Here is a 20765-nt window from a genome sequence, read left to right as displayed (position 1 = left end):
CAACCTGGGGGAAATTGGTATTATCTGAGGTTCTAGCACTGCTGTTGATGCAGTGGGATGAAGGGGAGGCCACAGGGACACACTGGATGGCTGTGCTGGGCTGTAGCGCTTTACAGTAACCCAACATGGGGTGAGGCCCAGAGGCCTGGTTGAGTTACACCCAGGCTGTCTTGGATGCTTGGCATTGGCAAGAAAAGGCCAGGGAGACTGCAGGGGAAACAGAAGCTCCAGAGGTGCTGGGGCCTTGGCATCATTAGGTTATCTTTACCTTTCTGCATGGAGGTCTGGCCAAGGCTGGCTCTTTCCCGAAGTGGGGAATTCCTGCTCTCGTTTGTGCTGGTAGACAGATTGCTGTTTGCTGAGGGGTGAGGGGTGGTCTCCTTCCTCTCTAGGCAGGATAGGGGGCTGGTAGGCATGATAGTTTTGCTGCTTGTGTTCTGCCTTGTCTCCTGATCCTCTCAAAATCTGCCTTGCTCCTCTGAGTATTCCTAGAGGAGCAATTGTTGTGATTTGAATTGTGTGGCCTCCCTTCCCCCACAAGGCATGTAACGAAGCTCAACCCCCAATGTTATTTAGACATAAGGCCTTTAAAGAGGTGATAAAAGTTACATTAGGTCATAAGGCTGGGGCCCTAATTTAATATGACTGGTGTCCTCATATGAAGAGGAGACCCTAGAGTTACACAGGTGCAGAGGAAAGGCCATGTGTGGACATAGAGAGGAGGCCAGGAAGATATCTCTCACTTTAGAAACCAACCCTCACAGCACCTTGATCTTGAACTTGGAGCCTTCAGAACTGTGAGAAAATAAATTTCTGTTGTTTAAGGCACCCAGTCTGTGGCATTTTGCTATGGTCATCCTAGTTGACTAATACAGCAACTAAAGATAGGAATGACAGGTTCACTGAAACTCAGTGCTTGGGATTGGCAGAGACCCAGTGCTGTACCTCATAGGATGGGGAGGGAGTGCTGCTGTTGGTCAGATCTGCTGAAGGCTGGGACTTCAGGGTGAGGGTGTAGACCTGCAGCTTGGATCTCTGGTATCCCAGAAGCAGATAGCTGGTTATCACTTCTTTGTACCTATGGCCTGTCAATGAGTCCTGGATATTCTCACGGAGTAATCCATGGACACAATCAGCTCAGTCTGTGAGGTCTTTGTACTCAAGAGACTGACTCTACATAAGGCTTTAGTTCCTCATCTTTATGACCCATATTCATCCATGGATCCTTCGTCATTTACTTTAAAGTGCTTCTCTTGCTAGGACATTGAGAATGAGAAATTTCTTGAGCAGGTTTTCACATTCCATGCACAAGTCAAAAGGAAGATGGTATATTCTGCTCACTTCTTCCTGCAGCTCCTTAAAGTTCTGTCCATCAAAGGCAGGGATCCACTGACCAATGTATAGAGAATGATTGCCAGGCTCCACATAGCCATGGCAGGTCCCTCATACTTTGGACCCTGGGAGAGTTCCAGGGAAGCTTAAAGGGGGACTGTTCCAAAAGTTATCTAACTTGTTGACAAGGTGAATTAGTTGCTGAAACGAAAGTCTACAATCTTGATGTTCATGTCAGCATCCAAGAGCTAGTTTTCTTTCTTTAAGTCTCTATGGACAATAAACTTGTGGTGCTAGTTCTGTATAGCAAACACTGTTTGGCAGAATTTGACTTTGATCTCTTTTTCTTGCATACTTTCATGAGCCACTAGGTACTCATCTCCACTAGTATACTCTATGACAAGGCTGCTTGTCCCTAGTCTCCATCACTTCACATAATCTCACTATGTTGGGATGATTGAAAGCCTTCATGATTTTTACTTTTCGGGATAGTCTCTGGAGGGTGGAGGAATTCTGATGATCTTATCAGTGATCTTTATGGCTACCTTTTCCTAGTCAGGATGTGTCAGGCCAAGTTCACCACGACAAAGGTACACTTGCTGATGGTCTTGAAGAGTTGGTTGTTGCCAACATGGTTCTCCTAAGCAGAGATGGCTGAGAAGCCCTGTAACATGTTGGATTAACAGCTGGACTTGAAAGCAAGCTTGGGAATTTAAGCTCGGGATAAGCTGGTGAGAAGCTTGGCCAGGTCACCTCAAAAAAAAAATCACTTCCAAAGACCACCTGATGAACTGATCTTTATGATGGAATCAAAACACAATGGCAGACTAAAAATGAACTAAAAACAAATACTAAAAAAATGCGAAAAAAAAGATGTGAGAAAAAAGAATAACTTTTAAAAATGAAAGAAAAAAGAAGAAAAAAAGTAAAAGTAAAGAAAAGTCAGAAAAATAGAAAGTGAGAAAAGATAAAGAAAATGGGAAAGTGAGGGAAAAAAAGTAACAAACAAAATATACAAAAACCCACAATGCCAAGGAGAAAACAAGCTAACTTTATTCAAATGTCCTTCAGGTCATTGAAAACTAGCTTCCTGAACTAGAAGCACAGCAAATCTCAGCCCAACCAGGGGCTTATATAGGTGCTTGGAATTCTATAATAATGGTTGCTGTGAGGTCACAGCAAGAAACGGACCAATCTTGGCTGGTGATCATCCACAGTGTTTTTTCTCATTTTTTTGGTCTAAAAAATCTATTTGTCTTAAAAAAGAATTGCTGAGAACTCCCAATAGCTTTTTGTTCATGTACATTATATTTATTGATATTATTAGAATTGGAAAATGGTATGATGCTTCAGTGGCTTTTTCATTTCTAGTTTAAAAAACTGTAATAATTTTTTTAGGCTAAGAGTATTTTTAAATGCCCAAATGGGTGGGGATTTTCAATGTCTCTTTTTGTTAACTTTCTTCATTCTATTCATATTTCAGTTTGTAAAATATAACTAAAATACCATTATAAGAATGATGATTCCTCAATATCATCTATTCAGTGTTAAAACTTTTCTCATATATTTTGAAATCTTTTGTTTTTCAGATTGTACACTTGAATCGGGATCCAAAACAGGTCCACATATTGTGATTGGTTGGTATGTCTCTTAAGTGTCTTTTAATCAGTTTTTCCTACATCTCCTTCTTTCTCTCATAATTTATTTTGGAGGAATTCAGTTTTCTAGTGTCCTTCTGTTTGGATTTGCTGATTGTATTCCTGTGGTGTAGATTAACATGTTCCTGTGTATTTCCTGTATATTGATAGCTCAGTCTTGAGGTTTAATCAGATTTTACGTGATCTTTTTGGTGAGACTCCTTCATGGGTGCTGTGTTCTTTTATCAGGAGGTACATGGCGTCTGATGGTCTCTTTGTCATGTTAACTGGCTTCCATTCTTATTGCCTAGATCCATTATATCATGACAGGTAGCAAAATACTCTATTATCTGTTCAATTATTAGCTGGAATACTTCTACGAAGAGAAATGTCTCCTCATCTATTGTAAATTTCTAACCCAATTACCTGTGGTCCGAGATGACAGTCTTTGATTCCTGTTCTTGAAATTTGTTGGAGGTGTTTTTAATGGTGTAATACACATACTTTCCCCCCCACCCCCTCCCAGGTTTTTCTATAGGACTTCTAGGTAAAATTTCACTTCAACAAATGTTTCTGTAACAAAAAGTATTTTGAAAGGTTCTGAACAAAACCAAAGGAATAAATGGCTAAGTGAGGAATTTGGGCATCAAAAACATCTTAGATATTTGAGGTCCTGAGAATATTTGATATCTTGTCAGGGCTGAAAAAATACAAAGGCAGTTATCTACAGTGCTACCCACAGCCCTGAGCATTGTGCCCAACACGCAGTACATGTTCAATGTATTTTACCATTGTTAGTATTATATAATCTATCCATCTCATTTTATGTGTGGGAAACTGGGACTCATTCATTTGTTTGTTCATTATGTTTCTGAGCCCACGTGGTCTGAGGAGGCACTATTCTAGGTGCTGTGGTAAACTGCAAAATAAAGTCCCTTAGTCTGTTGTGCTTTTTTTGTGGGGTGGGAGAAACAAAAGAACAAATTAACAGGTAAGTTGAGAGATGATAATGATATGAAAGGAATAAACAGGGTGATGTGTTAGTGCTATTAGGTGGGGCACTATTTTAGATGTGGTACTAACATTTCCTAAGAGACTACTGGACCAAGAAGGAGTTCAATAGGGAAGATCTAGGAAAAGGATTTTCCAAAGGCTCTGTGGTGGGAATCAGTTTGGCATGATTAAGTTGCAGAAAGGCCATCAGTGTGGCTGACTGTGAACAGGCAGGCAGAAGGGTGATTGAAGGTGAGTCTAGAGAGGCAGGTAGGGGCAGAGAAGAGAATCCAGTTTTTGTGGCCAATTCCACGTTGGTACATTTGGTATCTCACTCTCCATGATTCTGAGGCCCTGACATTTCTGTTTCTTCAGCAGAACATGCGCAGTTCCAAAATACAGTGTTTTAAAAGTCACTTCCCTGATTCTGTCTGCCCTGCTCTGAAGTCTAGACCTGTATGTTAGGAAGGCAGTTCTTAAGGAAACGTGGCCGCTTTGCTCCAGCCTGAGTTTTCTTTCTGGCTGCTGCAGTCTGCTCCTTCCCCGGGATCTCTGGCGTGAGTTGCTGATTTGAGCAGCGTTGAAGAGCCAGCCTCAGGACGATTCCTGCTTTGCGCTCTGCCCTGACCTCTGGTGGACTCGGCCTGTTAAGACACAGATCAGGCTAGAAACTGGAAGCCTTTGCTTCCTATCCCCACCTGCTGGTATTGGGCTTGGAGTGTGCACTGCACAGTATTTTGAAGACCTCCAGGACCTGCGGAGAGGCACAATGTCAGACACTGCCATGGGGATGGCTGGGTGACTTTGACCATCCAATACCTCTTATTTTGGTACAAGAACCTTTCTTTAGAGTATGGATGGCATCAATCCTGCATGTAGCCCAAGTACAAGGAGTGGGTGCAGGACATGGCCTGACCAATGGGAGCGCACCATTCCTTTGGCCTCAGGGATTGGTCCGGAAAGAGCACATGACCAAAACTGGGCAAATCAGGTCTTCTCTAGGAGTTGGTACAGGGACCCTGGGAGAGAAGGCTCACACTCCAGGATCTAGAATTTTATAGGTCCTGTATATCCGGATTGCCAGTAGCCATTCCTTTGGCCACATGGAAGAGAGGCTGCCTGAGGATTAAATCAATACTGAGGAAGAAGGTGGGGGTCTGGAAATTCAAAGGGAGTTATCATTTCATCTCCTGCTTCTGGGTGTGCTTACAGTGAGCCAATAAATTTCCTTTTTACTCTTAAGCTAGTTTCAGTAGGGTTTTTGTCACTTGCAACTGGAAATCTCCTAATTAATGCAATCAGTACTGGCCATTGTTATCATCAAAACAGTAGTAGGTAATCAAGGGTGAGTTTGAAGTAAATACCCTGGGGCACTTTATGACCCTCACCACATTTGTTATTATATACTGTATAGTGATCAGTGTGATTTTTTAAAATGTCAGTCTCTCTATGAGCAGGATCGTATTTATTTGCTCATCACTCTAGCTCACTGGGTGATAGTAAGTTCTCAATAAATATTTGTGGAATGAATAAATAGCTACATGGCAATCTTTACTGGTATGAGAACCTACTTGCCATTAGCCAAAACTATTGTGGTTATCTAGGGGAATGCCCTATTTATCAGCAAGTTATACTCAAGTGAAGGGTTTAGGGGCAGAGTGGGATGATGTCAGCACTTAAGTGGTTCAGCAATAAATAAATACACACACAAATAAGTAAATAAATAAAAGAAAAAGGAAAGTATATCTGTGTGTGTTAGAGAAAGAAAAGAAAGCAAACACGGCAAAATGCTAATCAGTACTGAAATTAAGTGGTGGCTACAGAGGTGTTCATACTATTCTTTCAACTTTTGAATGCTTGAAAATGATCAAAATTTAGGTTTAGAAAAGAAGAAAGATTACCATTATCTGGATGGGCACTCATGTTTGCCCTGCCTTTAAGAAACTTCCAATCTCCAAATTGTAGGACAAATATACCAGAGAAAGACCATTTGCACTACAAAAGAATTTTTCATTTTTCAGGGGGAAAAATTCTCAAGTCTTCAAATAATACCAGTTATAATGGTCCAGGGAAGGCACTGAGTTCAGCTGTAGGGGAAACTGGAATTAGCCCTATACAGCAAATCTTCACCTCCTTCTCTTCCTTCCTTCCTCCTTCCCTCCTCCACCTTCTCTTTCCTTTCTTCCTTTTTTATTTTGCTAAAATAGAAAAGATTTTGTTTTTATTAGATTCTAAAGTCACTGTAAAAGAAAACTGCAGACACTAAAGAAAGATATAAAGGAGACAATAACCCATCACTGGATTAAGGTATTATGATTTCTCTATTGCATGACCCAGTGTAAAAACTTAGCTACATATATTAATTTATTTATGAAGCAGGAAAAGATAGACCTACAACATTATTTGTCGTGGTGATGGCATCATCACCACCATCATCACCATCATTGTCATCATCATCATCACTGGAGGCTTGCGTCAGGCACTGTGCTAAACGCTTTACTTACTTTAATTCTCACAACTACTGTATGAATCAGAGGAAAGCATGAGGCGGGAGCGGGGGGGTGGGGGAGGAGGTTAACTTGCCAAAGGCTGAGTGGAGCTTTAAACTTGCCTGGCTGACTCCAGAGCCTGTGCTCTTAATCACGCACCATTGTTTGTATCCAGTTCTCCAACTTTGTGTGTTTTAGTTATTTCTCAGTCTTAACATTTTATAAACAATGCTTCCAGGAATATCTCAGGGTAAACATTTTTATGAGTCCTCAAAAATCTCAGCCCTTAGGACCCCTGGACTGTATTTCTTTCTGAAATATTAACGAGGCAGATATTCTTATTGAGTAAACAGGAAAATACACTCAACAATGAGTCTTCCTATAAAGTGTGCCACCAAGAGTTGGAAGGGAGTCTTCTGGTTGATCTACTCTGGGCTAGAATCTTCTCTAATAATGACTTGGTGTCAGAGGTAATTACAATAGTAATAACCTTCCCCCCCCCCCCCCCCCCCCCCCCCCCCCGCCGAACACCTCACTATGTCACACTGGGCCATGACTTTTTCCTTTGTGATTTTCTTATTCTTTAAAATAATCCTGTGAGATAGGTGTTAACTGCCTATGTTCAGATGATAGCAAATATCCTGTGGCATCCCTGACAGATGAACACAGCTTTTACTTAACACATGCCTATGAAATGGGAACTCTGTTTTGCAAAGCACTTTGGACCACTTGTGGACTGCTCTAATTGCTGACGTATTATTTTATGTAAGAATTCACTTAAAATCCCTTACAGAATTCACCACAGCATTCACTAGATCTCTTTTCACACAATATAGCTTGCACTTGAAAAAGAAAAAAATAACAGTGAACGTAGCTGCCATTATTGAACATGTGCAAGGGGCCAGCATGTGTTCTTAGTGCAGTTCTCACCCGCATTACCTCATTTGTGCATTACAACCTCAGGAGTGGTTGTGGGGGGGGGAGGGGGGGCCTGTTATTTTCTCCATTTTATATATGAGGTGGTTGAGGCCTGTAGGTATTAAGTACCAAGGCCAAGACAGTCCCTTCCCACCTGCATGCATTTGTCTGTGGCTTTAGAACCTGACCTCCCTAGAAAGTTTCCTGAGGGTGGAAGAGTGAAGCTGGTCAGTGGGGTCACCATAGAAAATGTCAATTTAGAAAGACAGAAAGCAGCTGACCAAGCTCCTTCCCCAAACTCTTCAGTTTTCAGAGTCTTATACAGTATGTATGTGGGTTGTAACAAGGAAAATTTAGATAAAAGTCTAGCAAACATTAATTATCATATCAATAAACATCTATTAATGATGTCATAGTGATTTTATATTTTGTTGAGGGGCTAAAAATAACTGATTGGTAAGATAATAAAACTTACTAATAATTATTGGGTTTCTTTTTATGTACTATGCCTGCTCGTTTAAGAAAAATATTTTATTGAGGTGAAAGTCACATATCAGAAAATTAACCATTTTAAAATGAACAGTTCAAAACTGAGGGTTGCTGGAGGGGAGGTGGGTGGGGGGATGGGCTAAATGGGGAAGGGGCATTAAGGAAGACACTTACTGGGATGAGCACTGGGTGTTATACATAGGGGATGAATCACTGGAATCTACCTCTGAAATCATTAATGCACTATATGCTAACTGACTTGGATATAAATTAAAAAATTAAAAATTAAAAAAGATAAAATGAACAGTTCAGTGGTATTAAGTATATTCAAAATGTTGTTCAACCACCATTTGATTTCCAAAACATTTTCATCACCCCAAAGTAAAACCTTTTACCCATTAAACATATTCTCTCTCTCTCCCTACCTCTTAGTCCCGAGCAACCACCATTCTGTGTTCTGTTTCTATGGTTTTCTTTATTTTGGCTATTTCATAGCAAGGAAAATTTGTATGTGACTTTTGTGTCTGGCTTTTTTGGTTAGGATGGTTTGGAGGTTCATCCATGTTATAGCATGTATCAGTACTTTATTCCTTTTTTATGGATGAATAATATTCTATTATGTTTGTCTATTCATCTGTTGATGAATTTTTTCATCTTTTGGGCAAGTAAATCCCCATGGTCATCCCCCTCCTGATATTGGTGATAGTAGCTATCATTTAAGAGTACATTATATGATTAATACTGTTATTTCTCCATTTTACAGATGGAGAGACTAAAGTTTATAAAATTTAAGCACTTTTTCTAAGTTATATACTAGTGATAGAGCTGGGATTAAAACCCAGGTCTTGGTGACTCTAAAACTGTCAGTATGTGATGATTATGTGCCTGAGTTTCCTGTCTTTCATAAAGATGATTTTAAAAAAATTGCAGTGGATACCTGCTGACCATCAGTGATAAAAACCACTAATCAGTGAGTTCTGAAATCAATTTAGTGGGTCACAAACCTCATCAGAAACTGAAATAGAATGGAATAGAATGGAAAATGTTATGTAGTAAGAGTATTACTTTGTGAAACTCTCATTTCAGTTACATGTGTGTGGCATGTATGGGTGTGTCTGCCCTGCCATGATGTAAAATATATTTCTTTTTTTTTAAAAGAATATTTTTTAACGTTTATTCATTTTTGAGAGACAGAGAGAGGCAGAGCATGAAGAGGGGAGGGGGGGAGAGAGAGAGAGAGAGAGAGAGAGATACAGAATCTGAAGCAGGCTCTAGGCTCTGAGCTGTTTGTTAGCACAGAGCCCGATGCGGGGCTCAAACTCACGAACTGCAAGACCATGACCTGAGCTGAAGTCGGACGCTCAACCGACTGAGCCACACAGCCGCCCCAAATATATTTCTTATTGTGGGTCTCAGTCAAAAGTTTTTGAAAAGTGTTGCACTAAGCTACTCGTAGGTTCAATTTTTCCCCCTTATGTATGAACTTCTTTGTGCCTAAATGGTCCTTGTTAGTTTCTGCATTCTTAAATATGGAGATGTTCCTCTCATCCTCCAAATTCACAAATCACAAATTCCCTGAAGTACATTTTTTGCTCCCTCACAGTCATCCCTGACTTACCTTACATGCCCTTTTAAGATTTGGTTGGTGAGTGCCAAATTTGGTGCTGCATGCCTTTGAAGTTCTGTTCACAATCCGCAAGTACATAGTTTGCTTGGTTATTAAATGACAAGAAATGTGCACATTTAATAAACACTTTAATAGATGATAGCCCACATCGATCCCATTCAACACAAGCAATAATTGTGCTCATTTGTCACTTATTGGCACCCACATCAGATGGGTGAGATGTGGAAGAAGACATCTTTCCTGCTGTTTGTCACACAGTGCGAGTGCAATGTAGAGCTCTAGTCCCCAGACAGCCTCCGGGAAGGGGCCCTGTGGATATGCAGATGATAATTTCACATGGTGAATGTTGGGTTTTCTTCACGTCAGTAGCTATCCACAGCAGTTCTCTAGGGACCCTTTCAAAAGCCAGTTTGAAAACGTGTTCCTTAAAACACAGAATTTTATTAATAATGAGAACATATTAAAAATGCCAAGTTGTTGCTGGGAAAGTCCAAAAGCGGTCTTTTAATAAACTAGAGTGAATTATAGCTTAAATCTACAAAACAGAATTAGGGTTTAAATTTTTTATTTCTGTACTATAAATGCAAGAATTCAGTTTCTTATTGAAATGTTAAAAAAAAAAGTCATGTCGAAAGTTCAAGGGGTTCTTGATTGGGTGGGGATGATGCGGAGACTGGTCATTCAGTAAATGTTGTTGAAATACCCATTGTGTGTAAAATACTGTGCCTAGTGTTGAGGATACAAAGGAAAAAAGTATGTTATAGCAAGCTACTTCAGGAAGCTATCCAAGAGAAAAACTCTTGTCTGTGTTCAGACATTTAAAGAAAGTTCAAGATCTTGTATGTCGTCAATGGTAGGAAATTAGAACCATAATGTCTGTTAAAAAGGGAATAGTTATATATGTTTTGGTAGAAGCATAGAATGTGATACAGAAAACCATTACAAAGAAAGAAGTAGACCTTTAAGACGATCATGAGAGAAAAGCAGATTTTAATGTGAACAGAAGCATGCTCTTGTGAAGAATGTGTCTCATTCACTGTTTTATTTCAAGCATCTAGAATAGACCTTGGCATATAGTAAGTGTTTGGTAAGACTATGATAACATTTTAATGAAAATATCATTAAATTTTATTAAATAAAATTTTATTTTTATTTTATTAAATAAAAAGCATTATTTAATAAAAATATTTGTACACAGGTATACATCAAACTGTGAAGAGTGGTTAACTCTGAGGCATATGCTTGGGGATGGAGAAAGGGGGGACTTTGGGAGGGCAGAGATCAAACCTTGCATGGGTCCCAGTGCTTGTTAAGTGCACTCAGTGTCTATGAAGTATAAACAACCAATGTTTTGAGTTAGGCCTATAGTTGCCTGATTCATTTTTGTATTCTATTATTTTATTTATTTTTTTAAGTAGGATCCATGCTCAATGTGGTGCTTGAACTCATGACCCTGAGATCAAGGGTCACATGCTCTACCAACTGAGCTAGCCAGGCATCCTCATTTTTGTATTCTAAACAGTGACTAGAAGGATGCCTTGAACGTAGTGGTTGCATCAGACACTATTGGCTGCTTACATAGCAGCTGTTCCTCATTTCTTCCTAAGTTTATACACCCCCCAATTTTCAGGCTACAATATGATCTGGGAATGTGGACCATTCCCCTGAGTACAGGGTCTAAACCTAGTTTAGTAATTGCATTCCCCATTTGCTCCAGAGATTTAGGGGTGGCCATGTGACCAACTTGTGGCCAGTGAGATGTAAGAAGAAGTCTTCTGGGAGGGATTTTGCTTCTGAGTAAAATGAGATAGGCGAGGAGATTAGCTTTTTTCTTGTCTTAAATGTGGTTGTGTGAAGCTATGATGTTTGGAGTTGAGGCAGTCATATTGCTAAAGCAAGAAGCCCAAATGTAAAAAGTAAAGATTGAAGAGCAGAAAGGTAGAGAGTGTCTGGGTGCTAGGTGACATTGTGAAGCCTCTGTATCAGTCCTGAAACTTCCAGAAAGAGACTTGAATTGTGAAATTTGCAAGCAACTATTAGGTATGCATTGCTACTTGTGGTGAAAGCAATTCTAAGCCTATACAGTGGTCTAAAAACAGGGTTGCATTAGTGGATTCAAGTATTAATGAATTCAAGGAGGTAACAGTCTAATTGGGGACATAAGCTGTATAAATAAAAAAAAAAACTTGACAATTCAAGATGATGTGTACTGAATGAATAACACAGCCTGGTGGGCCTATTGGGAAGGCCTTCATGGAAGATACCAAAATGTGAACTGTTTTACAAAGAACTTAACTAAATAACCGACCTATTTAAAAAAAAAAGTGAACTGATGCTTGAAGGCTGGTAATAGTAAAGGTGTGGATTTAACAATTAGCTGTGCAAAAAAAGTCAGTTTAGTTTTTGATAGCTTAAATTGGTCTCATTTTTGAGACTTCATTCTGCTTGATGTTCGGAAACATAATACTAGTTTATTCTAGCTATAGTCAGTCAAGTCAGTATTTTCTACCCTCCTTCCTTATCTATAGAAGATATCTAAGTACTGATGGGCTCATGTGGTGTCATGGAGTTGGAGTGGGGACATTTGATCCTATGTTGGTGACTGTTGACAATGGCAGTACTTCTCAAACATGCATATCACCTGCATGTTTATGAAAATGCAGACTCTGATTCAGAAGGTCTAAGTAGGGCCTGAGATTCTGCATTTCAAGCCCTCAGGTGATGCCATTGCTGCTATCCTGTGGACCACACTTTGAGCACTAAGGAGATGACTCTGCTTAAAATCACTGCTTTGGAGCTTTTTCTTTTCAGTTTTTTAGAAGCCAGGCTTGAATGGGGCAGGTCCCCACCACTAGTCATAGTCATTGCATCAAACTTTGGTTTAATTCTCTATTGTCTTTTTCCTCCTATTTTATATATGACTTATGTTTTTGGTTTTTCCTTCTCTCCTGTGGCTCCGCTGGCTGTCATGAGCTGGGAATGTGCCACTGAAAAAAGGTGGCACATGTAATTCATTGTGATAATGGAATCTTTCATTGTAATACAATTAGCAGTGGACATGTCTGGTTTTACTCTGGGAAAGCAATATGGAAAGAGTTATTTAAATTAGTGAAAGAGTATTAACATATAATTAATACAGGATTTTTCTGTTGGATAAAATTCCATTGTGTGTGCCACATGTATGCCTGTGTATGTTATGCCAGACAATGACAACTATAACAATTGTTTTTAGTGTTGATTTCCTGACTGTCACCCATGCTGATTTCTGTCTGCTAGTGAGATGGGTGTTAGAGGAGGAGTAATCAGAATCATTATACTTCTCAAAGATCCATTTTTCTATAATTCAGAGAGAGGTCTTGCAAGTTCAAGCAGGAATAGTAGCTAAACATAGTAGCTAGGGACCTTGAGTTGATCATCAAAGCTCCCATTAGTGCAAGAGGTGGAACTTTTCTTAATAGAAATTACTGTAAATGGATATAGGAGTCATGGGGGTAATTGACTAACCAAGGCTTAAGCATGTTTGTGGAAAGCAAAAGCCACAAAACAGTATGCCTTCCCCCATTAGCCCCTAAACAGAAGTGAGTGGCAATTGCTGGTAATCCATCTCGAACCAAGAGTAGAGTTCTTTAGGATGTCAAATTACATGGAAATTGTAATGAGATTGCTAATGCTCATTGAATCTGTAGATCGTGTCTTTTATATGAGTTGGGTTATTTTCTAAGACATTATATTTTACTTACCTTGAACCTTCTGTAGTTGAACTGTCTTGGTAATACACCTTGGTGGGATGATGTGTTCTAGGCTCTTTGGAGAATGTTCTGCTATTCTTTCTGTTGCTGGGTTTGAAACGTGACTTGCCTTGACTGTCTGGAATTTTAAAATGTAAGCAATGGTGCCATCCAATGGTGTCTAAGCAGCCTTCTGATAGAGAAGAAAATAGAATTTACTTTGAGGAGATAAGCTTCATGAAGCTCTATGCTCAAATGTGGCTACCAGGCTCCATGGATTATGTCTGTCTCTCAGTGGAGAGCCAGGTTCTTTGATTCTTGTCATTGTTGGGAAAAGTGACCTTGGTGGAATTCTCTAGTCTTGTCCAGTGAAAGTCACATCTCTCCTGAAAATGGGAAATTTTCTATGTCCTCCTGGCTTTGAGAATTAGGATCTTCATTTTTAAAAAGTAGGGAACTGGTTTTGAATACAAAACAATGTCTTGTGTAGTACCAGTAAAAGCACTGTATTTTGAATACCCAGACCTTTTCACTGCTATTTAAAAATCCTATCCTCAAATCTATAACCCTGTTTAAGCAGAAGGCTCCATGCATTGGATCCTGTGCAACTCGAGGTGTTTAAATAATTGTAACTGAAGGAACACCTGGGTGGCTCAGTCAGTTTGGCGTCCAACTTCAGCTCAGGTCAGGACTTGCCATCAGGATTGACCCTGCGTTGGGTTCAGTGCTGATAGCTCAGAACTTGGAATTTTCTTTGGAATCTCTCTCTCTCTCTCTCTCTCTCTCTCTCTCTCTCTCTCTCTCTCCCTCCCTCCCCTGCTTGTGCTCTGTCTCTGTCTCTCAAAAATAAATAAACTTAAAAAAATTTTTTTTAGATAATTTAATTGGAATCCGGATGTGGCAGACTTCCTGAGGAAAGCTGGTGTTCCTGCTATTCTCTATTCTCTAGGGTCTTTGGTGAACCCCCAGTTCTAGGACACATAAACAAAAATGCATTTTTTACTGAGGATTTCAGGAAGAAACAGGGAAGATGATTTCTACCATAGACCATGTAATAGATAGCTAATGAAGATCTCATCCCTGTTCTGTCCTCTGCCAGCAAACTTGTCATTCCCCATCTCTTACTCCACATAGTATTTGAAGACTCCTTTATTATGCAAGTTACTCAGTGTATGTCCTCAATTTACAGACCCCCCTTCAGCAAAACAAAACCCTGGAATTAGCTTCAGAGTGGTCTTCTATTGCCTCCTGAAGGCTTCCTCCCTCATCAAAGCTTTCAATTTAGTTATTCATCCAACTAAAATTATTTGGGTGGATGGCTTCTCCTGCTCAGTAAAGAAGATTTTTCTCCATAATGTTATTAAGGTATATCCTGCCTACTTCCAAAAATGACTGTGAACCATTAAGAGATTCAGATGTATGTAAATACTGAGTAATCAATTACATAGTCCAATACCAGACATCATTCACTTTGTTACTATTTATCCTGTTGCCCCTGGTTGCTCCTTCAAAAGAGTCCTTCAACCATTCCAAGTGGATTTTTTTGTCCTTACTTAACTTTTTTTTCAGTCTCTTGGTAACTCCCTTCTTATCCCCCTGCTGAGGCTGGCCAGCTAGCCTTGTTCTTCCTGGAAGCACTCTCTTAGATTCTCTCCCTCTCCAGGATTTCTTAGACCTGGTTGCTGTTATACTTGAAAGGTGTTAATGAATGACAATGATGTAATGTATCATGGCTGCAGGACTATTTGCATTTAAATGGGGACTTTTACATTTGCACAGTCTGAACCCAGAGAAATGACTCCTTGAGGAGAATTACAGTCTTAGGGGCAGGCCAATGAGGCAAGCATTTGGCTGTATATAACCATCATTATACATGGATGCCCCTACCCCTGGGTGAGGGCTAGATGTACTGCGTGAGATGGGTGGGGGAATCCAAGTGTCAACTGAAAAGAACACATTTGACATTACAAAATAATTCTGTATTTGATGGCTTGTATGAACTGCCCCACACTACAGGGTACAAATGTAATGATGTCTCTTTGACTGTCCTGTTCACTGTTGTATTGCTAGTTTTTTTTTTTTAAATCTCCTTTTTCTGTTTATTTTGTTTTGAGAGAGAGAGAAAGAGAGAGTGTGAGCAAGCAAGGGAGGGGCAGAGGGAGACAGAGAGAGAGAATCCCAAACATGCTCTGTGTTGTCAGCTCAGTGCAGAGCCCAGTGTGGGGCTCGAACTTATCAACTTTGAGATCATGACCTGAGCCGAAATCAAGAGTTGGACGCTTAACCAACTGAGCCACCTGGGTGCCCCTGAAAACCTTTTTATTGAGGAATCATCAAAATACAAAAAGCTGCACATATTTAGTATACAACTTTGTGAGTTTGGAAATGGGTATACACCCATGAAACTATCACCATAAATCAATGCCATAAATGTGTCTGCCACCTCTAAGAGTTTCTTCCCATCCTACTTATTTAGTGATAAGAACACTGAACTTTAGATCTACTCATTTTGCAAAATTTTAAGTATACAGTATTGTTAACTATAGGCACCGTGGTGTGCAGTAGATCTCTGGGACTTATTAATCTTGCATAACAAACTTTGTACTCTTGACAAACACCTCCCTGTTTAACACTCTTTCCCACCCCTGCCCAGTGTTTTGTGTCCTGGCACCATAGTAAGTGTTCAATAATAATTTGCATAGTGCAAGGATGGATACATAGATGGTTGATTTTTCAGTAGATTGTTTAAACTCTTCCTCATACACAAGAACTCCAAATATCTCTCCTGAGACTTCCATGACCTGAACATTTCTATGAACTGCAGGATTTTTTTCTTAGTCTTCAACGGTGAGTGGGGCATCTAGTCCTTTTTTCTTTCTTTGTGCCAGACTGTGCTGCTGGTGAAGCTGAATTCTTCACAGTCCCAAGAGTCTGGTTCACCTGAAAGAGCCATAGGAGCTCTCCAAGAAGAACCTTCCACTCCTTCAGGGCCGGGGTGAATGGGTGCACAGAGCTCTGGCTCAAGACTGCAAATCTGAGCCTTTCCCTGTGTTCATGGGCACAGCTACATCCCAGGGCACAGCCTAGTGGACATCCAATCCTAGCTGCAGATATTTGCAATGGGGGAAGAAATGGAATTTGGTAACATATAATGCATGTGAACTGCTTAGTATAGTCTCTGGCATATAGTAAGCATTTAGTAAATGAAACTAATTTATAAAGTGTGAATGTATTAAGGTAGATTGGGTGGCTGCAATAGAGAACAAAATTTAATGGCTCAAAGAAAAAAAATTATTTCTCACTCTTGTTACAGAGTCAGATGACTATTCCAAGTGTTAAAGAAAACTTTTTAGACAATTTAGTTATAAGCATGTATCAGAGTTTTATTATGGTCATGCACATAAGAGAAATCACCCTAGAAGGCTACTTCCCAAATTCACTTTTGGCAGAGAACCTTGGTAGGAAAAGGGTTTAGTTAGATAATCACTGTTAGAGTAGACACAGAAAGAAAAGTAAGTCTGGTTAAAGGTCACTAGATCTTTGATTGACAGTTGGCAACTGAGTGTGTGGGTAATTGGGCATGTGGGTAATTGGTTTCCCAGAGCAAACCTTAATCCCATTCAAGTTCACAGGAAATTGTTTAAGCATTTTATCAGGAATGCTAACTTCTCAGAAAGAGATTGTGAAGCAAAAAGCTTCTGTCCTCAGACCAGGTTTGGAACAATTTTTCTTATGTGGGACTATGGACCCCTCTGTCCCGTCCAGTCCGTAATGACTGTCCCATCCAGTCATTAAGGAACCCTGGATGATGACAGCTCTTCCATTGTTAGTATATGGCTTTAATGTCCTTTTGGTCACTGTCAGAACAGAGATTTTGTCTTAAGCAAATGAACCAGAGGTTGGAAATAGAACTTCTGCTTACACATCACTGAGAACTTAGTTACACAGTCACCAAGCAGCAAAGGGGGCTAAGAAATGAAATCCCTGATTGGCCATCCAGGTCCTAGCTGCAGATCTTTTACTATGGGGGAGAAATGGAGCTTGGGGACAGCAATGGTCTCTGCCACAGTGAGACTGTGCCTAGCCCTTCATATTCTACTGTGTTCTACTGTATTCTACTGTGTTCTGAGCAAAAGTTGGCAAACTGTGGCCCACAGGCCAAATCACACCCACAGCTATTTTGTAAATAAAGTTTTATTGGAACACAGCCATGCTCATTCATTCATTTATTGTCTATGGCTGATTTCATACTACAACAACAGAGTTGAATAGTTGAGACAGGGACTACATGGTCCAAAGCCTAATATATTTATTATTTGGCCCATTATAGAAAAAGTTTGCTGACTCTGTGTGGGGCGTCCTGATTGTGTGGGGGCTGGCAAGGCAGGTCGTGGAAGAATTCACTGAAGGCAGAAAAATCAGACAAAAGTTTGTGGAAGGGCACCTGGGTGGCTCAGTTGGTTAAGCGTCCAATACTTGATTTCGGCTCAGGTCATGATCTCACAGTTTGTGGAATTGAGCCCTGCATCGCGGCTCTGCACTGACAGCATAGAGCCTGCTTGGGATTCTCTCTCTCAGCTTCTTTCTCTCTCTCTCTCTCTCTCTACTCCTCCCCTGCTCATGCACACACTCACGCATGTGCTCTCTCTCTTTCTCAAAAAAAAAAAAAACCCATAAAAAAAAGTTTATTGAATACACTGCAAGGAAGCAGCAGGGAGGGCAGCAAAGGAGAAACTGTCTGCCATGAAGTGGTAGTGACGGGCCACAGTTATAGGGTGCAGTAAAGAGTGTGGGGACATATGGAATTTTCCCTTTTATGGTAGAAATGGTGCCTGATTGAAATTGGTCAGTTAGGGCCTCTGGCTGTTTTGAGGTGTGTTGCTTAATGAGCCTGTTTGTGTCAGCTCAGTGGTCACTGTGAGCCCTTTGCCTGGCTCAAGTTTCCATTGCTCAAACCTGTTGCGTACAAGTGGCTTCCAGATTGTTTTAGAGAGGGTCCTGAATTGCCCGCAGAAATTAAGCTGCTGAATTAAAGCATATGTGTGTTTAAATTTCGGTAGGGGTGCCTGGGTGGCTCAGTTTGTTAAGCCTCCAACATCAGATCAGGTCATGATATCACCGTTCGTGAGTTTGAACCCTGCGTAGAGGGCTCTGTGCTAACAGCTCGGAGCCTGGAGTCTGCTTCAGATTCTGTCTTTGTCTCTCTGCCCCTCCTCTGCTCACTTTCTGTCTCTGTGTCTCTCTCTCAAATATAAAATAAAGCACAAAAAAAATAAATTTCAGTAGATTTTGCCCTTTATACTTGCCCTTTGCCTTTTATACTTGCACTAGCAATATATGAGATTGCCTGTTCCCCAGTATCCTCACCAGCACCGAGTGACATCAAACTTCCCTGTGGCCAATTTGATATGTGAGAAATGGTATTTAACTATCATTTAATGGCACTTATGTTATTAGTAGTAAGATTTAGTTTTAGGTATTAGTTATAATAAGAAATATATTTGGTTTTTGTCCCTGATTCCTGATACAAATCTCCTAAAATCCATGGAATTTGCTAAATGATAGGAATTCGCTAAATGATAGAAATATTTTTTTGTTATTAACAACAAACCCCTTTCAGCCACACCTGAGTTTATATTAATGAGGTGGCTTTTGGAAAGCCCCAGTGGATGGGGCTAGTTATTAGGGGAACCAACCAGGATTATTAGATTGGAATTTACAGTCCCCAAGATGGAGGGGAGAGGAGGTGGAGGTTGGATCAATCAATCAATCATGCCTACATAATGAAGTAATGAAGCCTCAACAAATCCCCAAAAGAATATGGTTTGGAGAGCTTCTTGGGTGGGGGACATGTGGAGGTGCCAAGAGAGTGCCACACAAGCTTTGTGCCCCTTTCCCCATACCTTGCCCTATGCATCTCTTCCATCAGGTTGTTCCTGAATTATATCCTTTTATAATAAACTGGTTATCTAGCAAGTGACACTTTTCTGAGTTCTGTAAGCTTCTCTAGCAAATTAAATGATCTGAAGGAGGGGATCTTGGGAACCTCTCATTTATAGGCAGTGAATCAGAAGCACAGATAACGATCTGGACTTGTGATTCACCTCTGAAGTGACAGTCTTGTAGGACTGAACCCTTAACCTGTGGGATCTGATGCGATCTTCAGATAGTGGCAGAATTGAGTTAAATCATAGGGCACCCAGCTGGGGTTGCAGAATTGCTTGATGTGTGGAAGATCCACATCTTTGGTTTTAGAAGTAAAGTAGTATGAGAGTAAAGGAGAGACATAGAGGAATGTATTTTTCTTTTATACTGATTGCAGCTGAAACTAATCATGTTTTTAGAGTATTTGTACTTCCTATTTTATGGACTGTCTGCTGGCAATCTTGGCACATCAGTTGGCAAATATTGAGTTGTTGATTTTGCATAATAAGTTTTAGGAGCTTTTTATATGCTAGGGAACTGAGCTGTTTATGATAGGAATTGCACAGATTTATCTCATTTTTAAAAGATATTCATTTGACTGTATATATGGAGGTTTTTGCTATACAAATTTTTAAAATTTTTGTGTAGTCAAATTTATCAGTCTTCTCTCCCAAGACTTCTGATTTACATGTCATGCTTAGAAAGCTTTCTGCCCTTTTTTTCTAATAATTTTGTGGTTTTCAGTTTTTACATTTAAATGTTTGCTCCATCTGTAATTTATTTTGTTTGAGGTTAGGGGAATGGATTCGATTTTCTGTTTTCTAAATGGCTACCCATTGTGTGAATACCATTTCTTTAATAATACATTTTTATCATATGTTAGTTTCCTATGTTTTGGGGTCTATTACTGGAATATTCTACTGATATGTCTATTTATGGGTCACTATTATGTTGCTTTAATTAATACAGCTTTATATCATATTTTAATATCTGGCATGGCTAGTTTGACCTCATTACTTGTTTTAATAGGATTTTTCTGGCTAGTTTTACTTGTTTATTTTTCCATGTGAAAATAGTTCAAAAATACTGCTGATAATTTTTATTTGCATTGCATTAAATTTATATATTAACTTGGCAGGATTGACATCTTTATCAAGTTGATGTTGAGTTCTTAAGCATGGGCATAATATACCTTTCCATTTGAAGAACTTGTGTTGTTTTTAAATTACTTTTTGCTTATTGACTGAATTTTTCCAACTGTGAAAATCTTTCTGAGCCTGGGCCACTCGGTTCATTTCTTAAGCTCGTGTAAATTATTGTTTTTAATTGCTGAGACACAACCTGTTCCACAAATTGAGAAGATATGTGTTATAATGAACAAACACACAGAGCAAACATACCTTACTGTAGGAAACGATACATTTGTGGATTTTATCATTGCCTTGTTGTCCCTAAGTGTTTTTTGGTGATTGCTTCATAGAAGAGGAGCAAGGAGATCATGACACAGAGGGCGGAGAAGAAGATCTGGAAGACCAATCTAGAGAAAGTGTTGGTTCAACTCTTAATCTGGAAAATTCCATGTTATTGAGCAACTTATGGTTTTGGGCTCACTTATAGTCTGGACCTC

General features: G+C 39.8%; 1 pseudogene; it reads right to left on the bottom strand.

Annotated features, from left to right (window-relative positions):
• Positions 1 to 909: 909 nt before the first annotated feature.
• Positions 910 to 2011, bottom strand: LOC125164666 (serine/threonine-protein kinase MARK2-like; annotated as a pseudogene).
• Between the last annotated feature and the right edge of the window lie 18754 nt (positions 2012 to 20765).

The sequence above is a fragment of the Prionailurus viverrinus genome, chromosome A1, assembly GCF_022837055.1.
Source record: "Prionailurus viverrinus isolate Anna chromosome A1, UM_Priviv_1.0, whole genome shotgun sequence".
NCBI lineage: Eukaryota > Metazoa > Chordata > Mammalia > Carnivora > Felidae > Prionailurus > Prionailurus viverrinus.
This window is presented reverse-complemented; position numbering and strand designations above follow the sequence as displayed.